Source organism: Rhipicephalus microplus, unplaced genomic scaffold (genome assembly GCF_043290135.1).
Source record: "Rhipicephalus microplus isolate Deutch F79 unplaced genomic scaffold, USDA_Rmic scaffold_14, whole genome shotgun sequence".
Classification (NCBI taxonomy): Eukaryota; Metazoa; Arthropoda; class Arachnida; order Ixodida; family Ixodidae; genus Rhipicephalus; species Rhipicephalus microplus.
In genome coordinates, this window is record NW_027464587.1 from 30812752 (window position 1) to 30822821 (window position 10070).

The 10070-nt window shown below is 45.2% G+C and overlaps 1 long non-coding RNA gene across 1 annotated transcript; it reads right to left on the reverse strand.

The window, feature by feature from the left end:
• Positions 1-7178: 7178 nt before the first annotated feature.
• Positions 7179-8301, reverse strand: LOC142784527 (uncharacterized). Its single transcript, XR_012888673.1, has 2 exons — positions 8217-8301; positions 7179-7309 (listed from the first exon to the last, which is right to left on the reverse strand). It is a non-coding gene; the product is annotated as an uncharacterized LOC142784527 (long non-coding RNA).
• Between the last annotated feature and the right edge of the window lie 1769 nt (positions 8302-10070).

Genomic DNA, 10070 nt, shown 5'->3' on the forward strand with positions numbered 1-10070 from the left:
ATGTGCAAAAGCCAGCAGGATCTCCTCTCGTTTGTCCGTTTTGTTCACTATACTTCTGTCAATGAAACACAACAACAAAAAAAAACGACGGCGTGTTTGCTTGGCTTCATGTGCTTGAACTACTGCCTTCGCGGCCAGCAGTTTGGGAACGCGCCGGCTGCAAAGGCATCCTCTTTTCCACGTGCCTATCCCAAACGTAGAGCGTGTCATTTATTTTCAGCTTATTGAAAAGCTGAAAATAAATGCGCAATATTTGGTTGCCGAACTAAAATCCGCGATGGAGCAGGTGTAGGATTGCACTGCTTGCCTTAAATAATAACTCGGCAGTGCCAAAGGACAAGGATTATCTCCGAGAAACGAAGGGGCCTCTGGCTTGCACGTATTAATGAAAAAGACCTGAAGAATCAGAAAAATATCCGCGTCTGCGGTCACCACTTCATCAGAGGTAAGGAAAATTCTCACAAGCATGCATTTGAAAATCGATACCGGCAAGGTATGCCTCTAATTGCGATGCGCGCACGCAGGAAATCTCGTGCGCTGTTTACGTTTGTGGCTTCGCCTCTCGATTCTGTTACTTTACTTGCATGCTTGCGTCCAGTCCTCGATTGCTCTTTACGTGCGGTTTTCGCTCTTTTCCACAGAACGACAATGGTTCTTCTCTGCAGTTTAAGTTGGCCGCTCGCTTTTTCTACTCCTGCCTCGCTTGTGCAATCCTCACGCCTTGTACCGCTAGAAAACGAAGGTGCGTAGCTCTAAGTGTTGCAATCATATGTAATCATTACACAGAGGGGCTTCTAGATATCACCTAATTTTAAGGCAGGCCTTGCAAGTTGATGGATGATGCAAACCTTGACTGGGCGCCGACGTAGCATCTTGGCCACGGTAATAGGGAGTTTTAGAATAGCGCACCGCGAGCCCTTGCGGTGCAGTCGCTGCCACTGCGCATGCGTTGTAACGCGAGTCGGCGTTCGCGTTCGCGGACCGCACGCAAAAAATCCGAAATTGCGTGCGGTGATGGCCGCTCACGTGTGGCCTGGAAGCGCTGGTTTCGAGGCTACGATGTCGCTGCGATCGTGCGTTGCGGATCGCAGTAGGGCAAACTCTATTCTAAAACTTATATGGCAGCCGCTACGCCCGAAACGCCCGCAGCGCTTGCAAACGGTATTCTAAAACTCCCTAATGACAGACGTGTGACTACCGAAGCCAGGTTCAAGCGTACGAAGGAGCGTAGCCAAAATAAAGACAGGGCCACTGCCGCAACCAGCGTAGCTGCGCAGCAGTCTTCTCCGGTGACTGAGTCTCCGTCAGAAAACGAGGTAGTTGATAATAGAGAGTTTTAGTACTGCGTACGCTGCGTACGTGGCGGCGTTGCGTACGTGAGGACGCCACGTTCTGCGTAGTGCGCATGCGCAGACCGCGACGCGCACGTATCGCATTACGTACGCAGCCGCTACGTACGCACGCATGAGATGCGTGCGTGCGTACGTATGAGGTGATCACGCCGCTCTCGAACAAGTTCGCGACAGCGCGAGACTTCGTTTAGCAAAATGGCGGCATCGAAGGCAAGCACCGACCGGCTCTGTGGCTTAAAATATGGCCATAATCTGGCTATAACACTTGGATTGGCTCACATTGGCTGTCAACAACACGTGCTTATATTTTGATCTACCAGATGGCGCAACACGCTTCATGGTCGATACGTTCGCAGGTGCTACGGCGTACTAAAAGCCGATTAGTGCCAAACGACGCCACGTAACGCAAGGCGCTTGCGTGATGCGTACGTAGCACCATTCCGCAGTACTAAAACTCTCTATTGTCAATCTGAGTAGTCTCTGGCAGAAGCTCCACATCGGCAGTTACATCCGCGCCGAGTCGGAGAGTGTAAGTATAGTGAACTAGATAGGTGTAGTGGGACGAGGGCGGTCCTCCCGAAAAAGCCGTTTGCACGGAAACCACTAGGCGGTGCTGCGGCACCTTTCTTCTAATATAATATCAATAGCCGACAATAAGGAAGATCTGCAGGGATTTATAGACATGTGTGGTAATGAGGCAGATAGGTTAATTTTGAAGTTCAGCAGGGAAAAATTGGTGATTACGTTTTTTATTATAACAAAGGCAGTGAGCAGAAGATACAGGATGCCACGCTAGAAATAGTAGATAAATACAAATACTTGGTCGTACGGATAAATAACGGGGCTGAGTGTCTAAGGGAGCACGAAAAATAAGTAATGACTAAGGGCACCAGGAATGCAGATGTAATTAAAAATAGGGCACTGTGGAACTACAATAGGTAGGACATGTGAGAGGAATTTCAATAGTGTCCCGGGTTTGAAGTTCGGTAATGCGGTCTTGTGCATGAAATGAGAAGTTCAAGCAAAATTGGAAATTAAACAACGTGGCATAGGTAGACTTGCGTTCAGAGCACACGGGAATACCCCAAATCAGGGGGTTCAGGGAAACATGAGATGGAGATCGTTTGAGTGCAGAGAAGCTAGCAGCAAGATAGAATTTGAGGAGCGATTGAGAAAAATGGGAGAGGAGCGTTGGGCCAGGAAAGTATTCAGTTACTTGTACATGAAGAGTGTCGATACTAAATGGAGGAAACGAACTCGAAAATTGTCCAACAAGTATTTAGACAACAGCAGCATACCAAGCCAAAAGGGAACATCGGTTAAGAAGAAGGTGAAGGAAACAGAGAGGGACATGTGGAAGATGGGAATGCTTACGAAATCATCACAGGAGACCTACCGAACTTTTAAGCAGGAAATTGCAAGGCAAAAATCTACGATATTTCTCGGGGTAGTTCTCTGGTCTTCGAGGCTAGAACGGGAGTATTGCGGACTAAGACGCACCGAGCAAAATAGGAAGGCACAGACATGGTATGTAGTGCGTGTGGATTTCACTGATATGCGGGGTTTAACGTCCGAAAACCACCATATGATTATGAGAGACGCCGTAGTAGAGGATTGATTGATTGATTGATATGTGTGGTTTAACGTCCCAAAACCACTATATGATTATGAGAGACGCCGTAGTGGAGGGCTCCGGAAATTTAGACCACCTGGGGTTCTTTAACGTGCACCCAAATCTGAGCACACGGGCCTACAACATTTCCGCCTCCATCGGAAATGCAGCCGCCGCAGCCGGGGCCGTAGTAGAGGGCTCCGGAAATTTCGACCACCTGGGGTTCTTCAACCTGCACCTTAATCTGAGCACGCGGGCCTGCAACATTTCTGCCTCCATCGGAAATGCAGCCGCCGCAGCCGGGATTCAACCCCGCGACCTGCGGGTCAGCAGCCGAGTACCTTGGCCACTAGACCACCGCGGCGGGGCTAGTACGTGTGGAGGGGAGGAGGAAACGGCTGAACATTTGATAATGTTCTGATAATCTTCGCCTCGTACCGTGCCCGTGTAGCACCAACAAGGTCATCATAGTACGCAAGAAAAAACTCCAATCACTTGCCTTTCGGCATCACTACGCTTGAACAGTCATGTACGCCAGCACACGCGTTATGCTACAGAGACAACAAGGGCGACACTGCGAGTCGTGCACCGCGGTACCGAGTAATGGCGGACGGTCGCTGCAAACGACGGACGCAATGTCACATGCAAGATACCTATGTATAATGTCTGGCGCCCACGAGGTCAACAAAAAAGACTACATCTTGCACTACATCCTGGATGGCTTGAAAGTTGTGCTGCGCGCCGCCCTGGTTCAAGCTCTGATGCTGCTCTCCCGAGGTGTTTTTGCAAACTGGATATCACGATGGCGGGCCTCGCATAACGTGAATAGGGTACGGTTGACGGGCTGCTATAGTTATAGCACCTTTCCTGCTGATGTGCCGCGCCACTCGTATGCGGCTACCACTATGACAAATCAATTCTGAAAATCTCTCACACTCAAGACAGGGATGGAGTAAGCAGGACGGTACTAGTGCTTTTCTTCCTTCGGGGCTGTATATAAGAGTGCGTTATTCCACTATCGCTACGAGCCCATGCCCAGGCTACGAGCCCAGGCAGCTTTGGAGTAATATCTTCGAAATAAATTGTTCTTGCGATTAGTATGCTATAATGGTCGTTGGCATATGCATTTCTTGTCTGCTTTTCTATAAAAAAGGCTATTAGCAGCTTCAGTTTATAGCTTGTGGCTCGGCGACTCACACAAATTCCTCTTGGTGTGTCTTTTGCGCTACACAGTTTTAGACATGCACTAACTTGCCTGTGAATGCATTGTGCTTTACTATTACTCTCTGGTTTCATTAGAAAGTGAAGCTGAAGTGCAAGAGTGCTTGCAGAGCAAGAGGGTTTTTGTCCCAAAACTTCACTGAGATGGTGAAAGCGACAGCTCGGATGAAGGAGAGCCAACAGGAAAAAAAAGAAAGCAGAAAAAAGGTTTGTGTATAGTTTACAGATCTGCAGTACACCAAAACGAATGTGCAAATCTTACAACGAAATCGTGGATCTTAGTTTAATGTCACTGTTGTTTTCACTTTCTTTACATGTACATCACCGAAGCAGCCACAAAACAGGAACACTGCTAGAGAAATTAAGTACCATAAAATATTAGAAAATGCACTTCGCGGCACCAATGCAAGCGTCCAAAAGTCCCAGTGCCGGACTGAAAAGGCGGGAAGGGTTAATTGACAATGTGTAAGTTTTCATAAGATGTAAGCTAATACGTCCATGGAAAGTTGTATGATGCTGTCATTACCAGTGTAGTTGTTTGCCTGTTGTTTTCTGCAGCGCAAGCACAACCGTGCCAACCATGTGGAGTTGAGTAGCTCCGAGAGCGATTCAGACACCTTGTGCGCCTGCAGTGAAATGAGACAAATGGAGCAGGAAATGAAGATGTGGTGAGCGAGAGCAGGAGAATTTAAAGAGGAGAGAGATTTTATTAGAAAGATAGCCGTGAACCCTGAAGGGTGCCTTCAAAGCGAAATTTTTTAATGTAAGTGTGACATTTCTTTTCTAAATTCATTCAGAAGTGAAGTGGGTACACTAGTGCATACTTACCTTTTATCTGTGTTTCTTTCAGTGGAAAACACGCTTCCTACCCCAGTTCTGAGTAGTAGCATAGGTTGGCTATTCCGTTATTTATAATGGAGTAAGATCAATTGGTAAGAGTGAAATTATAAAATGTTTGCGAGCAGGTTCGTATATATCTTTTTTAGAATGTAGCACCAGGTGAAGCTGTTGCTTCTTTCTGCAGAGGCGATTTTGGGTCGGGACAGTCTTGTCATGAAAAGTGTGACGAGTATGGTGGTGCCACGCAAAAAAAAAAAAAGCCATGGACAGGCATCTAAAGACCCCTAACTCCTGTGAAAGTTGCTTTCATAGCAGGTAAACATACTGAGGAAAAACAGTGCTGCTTGTGTTGGAGACTTCCATGCTATTTATTGGTTATCAGAAAATGAAATGAAAACACACTTTCCATGAAGCTTGTATGTAAACATTCGACAGAAGTCTGTCTGGCTGCGTATGAAAACTGGGAGATTTAAACTCCAACCAAACGTTTTTGAAAAAACCCGACGTTTTGGAACCAAATTGGTTCCTTCCTCAAGGAAGACTGCAGGAAGGCGTAGCAGCGGCATCTTCAAAGCACTCACGGGGCAGACAATAAGCGCAGTCACCGAGCATGTTGCGACGTTAAACCACCGGATAAATTTTGAAGCAACGACCATCCTTGAAAGCGAGACGAGCTGGAGGAGAAGGTTACTACTCGAGTCATGGCATATACAGGGAACAGCCCAAAACATCAACCGCTCTCTCGGACCCTTTCCCCCAGTGTATACAGGTTGACTGCGCTCCACAGCAAGACGAGAGAGAGAGAGAGGAAGAGAGGGTCATTATCCGCCCCGCAAGTACTTTGAAGACGCCGCTGCTACGCAGTCCTGCTGTCTTCCCTGAGGAATTGGAACCAAGTCGGTTCCGAAACATATGGTTTCTCCAAAACTTTTGGTTGGAGTTTAAATCATCTCCTACTACACCTAGCTTGTGCTTAGTTTACTGTTGTGGTTGTCATTATTTTCTATATTTTGATGTATTTTTTGCAGCCACAGTGAAGCACTGGGATGAGAAAACGGGAGAAGACGTACAGAAGACATTGTACAATATGAACCGCCTTCTGACTGAGAAGATTCAGGATTTCCTAAACTCCAAGCGGCGAATGGGCCAATGCAACATAGTAGACAACACATTTGTGTCTTGTGGTATATATTATGGCGTGTGGCTGGTTGGCTGCTGCTGTGGTCACTCCCAGCATCAACTGGTCCCCGTAGCAAGTGGTTGCAGCACCTACTAATCGCAGTGGTTACTAGTCCCAGCACCTACTGGTCTCAGCACCAACTGGGAATTGGCTAAAAACCACTTGAACTGGGACCAGTAGGAACGAGTAACAAAATTTTCACCTGGGGGACACAGCAATACACCTTCACACAGCTATTTTAAGTATATCCATTTGCGTGATGCGCCTACTGAAGGTTGTGCGACTGCCTGCTCGACTAGAGAAATCACTGTGGACTGTACACTGACAAAGCACCAAAATAAATGCAGTCGAGGTGGGTAAATCCCATTATAGAGAAAGCCCCACTAGCGATGAAAGAAAATTGACAACCTGCTTGTAGCACTAAGCCCCAAGAGAATACATACAAATTTGTTTGAAAAAAAAACTGCTCACTAGCTGAAAAGTTGTAATGTCATCAGTTTCTATTTCTAAACGTGTTTTCTACAAACTCGGAGGATAGTGCAGAACTGACTTGCACTAGAGTTTTAGTTCCGGGGCAAGCGGCTCGCGAGCGTAAGCAGCTGCGTACTTCGTTTGAATTCTTCGTGGACGTGGTTTGCAATATAGAGGAATACAAAAGGGCTGGGGACTCCGGAATCCAAATTTCCAGGTGGTGTTCCCAGATGAAAATATTTTAACTGGGAACGATTGCGACCAGTTCAAGTGGTTCATGGCCCGATTCCCAGTGGAGACCAATTGACAGGGGGTTCTAAGTACTGGGACCCGTTGGCAACTGGTCCTCACGAGAAATTCGATCATAAACCAATTCAACTAGTCCCAGTTGAGACCCACTGGCAACTGGTCCCCACTGAGAATTTGACCATAAACCACTTGATCTGGTCCCAATTGTTCCCGATTGCCAGTGGACTCCTGCGGTTCATATAGACAAGGAAGCTTGGCACTGAAATTGGGCTTCATTTATTAAAATCTTTGCAGATTGAGTGTGCAGGGGCTGTGAAGCATCTCGATTGCTTCCTTGAATAGGTGGCAGACACTCATTCGTAGATCTCGTGCATACGTAACAATCTGAAAAAAATATTTTAGCTGTTAGCGAAACTGTAATTACTATCTTTACACATGCTATACTACCACAAATAATTTTTATCATATCAGAAAATCGTAAAGCTGATATTGTTATCAACCAAAACACAAGTACTATAGTCGCAATTACAAACGGCTCCTGTAAACAGAAACAGCGGCTCTCAATTCACACCTCTTAATACCTGACTAGATCGATGACTCTATCATTATGAGATATTTTATGAAGCAATCAAAGGTGAAGTTCTGCTCAATCGTGCCTTAGAACCTGCGGTTGCAGTTATCTATCAGTCTTTCTACCATACAGTCAACAACGTTTGTAAATAAATAGGCACACCTTTATTGCACATAGCAGTAAAAGGTGCAGAAACACCACAGTATAATTTACAACTTTCACAGCAACTATTAACACAATTAACACGGGTTACGTATAGTTCGAAATTCTAATTCCCTCGAGAATTTTCACAAGTGTCACTGTACATTAATTTAACACAATCTGAAGCGATCACGTCTTGGTCTATTTCGACTTTTAAACCGTCGAGCTTGTCTCCGCGGCAAAAAAAAAAAAAGGAATTGGACAGTAAAGCCGAAACGCACACACAGACAACCGGTTTGGGGATATTTTTTTGCCGAGCAATTACATGCCTTTTTTCTAGTACTTCGGATAGAGCTACAAGCCTGCGCGTGTATTCTTCAAAGTTATTTAGCATGCTGTCGAACACAAGTATTGCGCGATCGACATTTTATCATGCTACAAAACAAATGCGTGCGAATCTGCAGAGTCTAAAGCATTGTTTACAAGGCAACGTTCTATCATCTACACTCTCAAAATACTCTGTGTTGCATTATATTATATCTACATCTTCACTCACTCGAAGCATAAGAGATTAATTACCTTCCAACGGCAGCATTATGGACAAGCCAGCCAGTGCGGGATTCCGGACACAAAGAATCCACATATCCGTCTTGTCACAAGCTAACACACTCATTCGACGATCGCCTGAAGTCGTAAAGTCTTCCGGAGATGAAACTATCGAGCACTAATCAAAATAGATAAATTGTGCATGCCATGTGAGTCTTCGTTCCCCATTAAGAACAATACAACTGCACCGCGCTCTGTGCCTATCCGTGGCACAGTAGCTATCCCTCGCCACATGTGCTGGACGAAACTGCTCGTTACTGGGTTAAGAAGCTTTCTGTCTGTGCGCGTCTTTCATTGAAAATTGCAAAATATGTGCTTAATAAGTTTATTTCATAATTACTTCTGATTATACTTTACTGTTTTATTCAGTATTTGAGCGTAAGATTAGATACGCAACTACAGTTACGGACGCCGGCCCTCATGTAGAACTGGAGATGCAGCGGGAGAGAGTGGGTGGTGTTTGTGGTGGTGTACGATGGACGTTAGCGCTGGAGTTTGCAGCAATACAGGATATCGGCAGTCTTCGCCATGGTAGCTGCAGGCTTGGCATTGTGTTTTGTTTTCTTAATTTTTTTTTGTTTAGAATTAACGTGCCGGTGCAGCTCACAAGGCTGTCAAGCAGGCATGCTCACTCCAAGATAATTCGGCAATATTACAGCCTGACGTCAATTGGGACAACTTCGCCTGCATATTGTCACCGCGATGGACGTAAAAATATTGGCAACAGCTTAATACAGTTGAAATTACTTCTTTTATTTATTTATTCAATACTGCAGACTCCAGGTCTAAGCAGGATGGTAATACACATACAAATAAAATAATTGCGAAACGAAACAAGAAACGACGAAGAAGGTTGTTTGGTAGGTTAGTTCATTCATCACATGTATTAGTAAGACAGTTCCATTCACATATGGTTCTTGGAAAGTACGAATACTACAGTAGGTCTGTACGAGCAAAATATGGGATTAAGGCCTTTGGGTGGTGGTGTCGGGTGGGCCGACTACTAAGGGGTGTCAAATACGGGGATGGGTGTAGAGCTATTTTTTTGTTCAAAAGTTGATCAAGGAGTTCTAATCTAGCTTTTTGTCTTCGCATCTGCAGTAAGGGAATGTTGTTGGCTAACTTAAGCTAAAAGAAGCTCACGTTTCAATGCAATGTGTTTGCGCACTTGTGCAACTGAATATTCCGCAAATGTTAATTTAATAGAGTCACTGAGGCTATAACACACAGATGATGAGAAAAAAATAAATATAATAGATTCCGAAATCAAAAGACACTCACTTTCTTATCATCTTATATACCCTACTAGGCTGGTGGTCCGGTACACTTTCGTGTGCATAGACAAACAATTAAAAAAAGCTTGAATATAGCCCATTTGTTGAGGCGCGACAATTTTATGTCATACACAATCGAGTTTAACATTTCTTTTTCATCTTTCACTGTGAAGAAGCGTACAACCAGAACATGTCGCACTTCCAGTTAGAACATAACTGTGACCAACAGCTTTCAGTTCAACAGGTGATGGTCCCCGTTGGCGGCCAGTTGAGCTGTAACTGGGACCAGTTACTGACTGGAACCACTTGCAACTGGGAACATTTTCCCAGCTGAAACTAGTTGACCTGCAACTGGGACCAGTTGTTCTCAGTTAACACCCGCTTAAACCATTTGGTTTCCCAGTTACACGATTTCACCTGGGTTAACACGTTGATAATGCACACAACCACTTTCTGTGCGTGCCATTAGAAGTGGTTATTCGGCAATAACGGCCCTCTCTCTTTTTTTACTTTCTTTTTTATATGCAGTTTGTTTTAGCCAATAAATGTACAA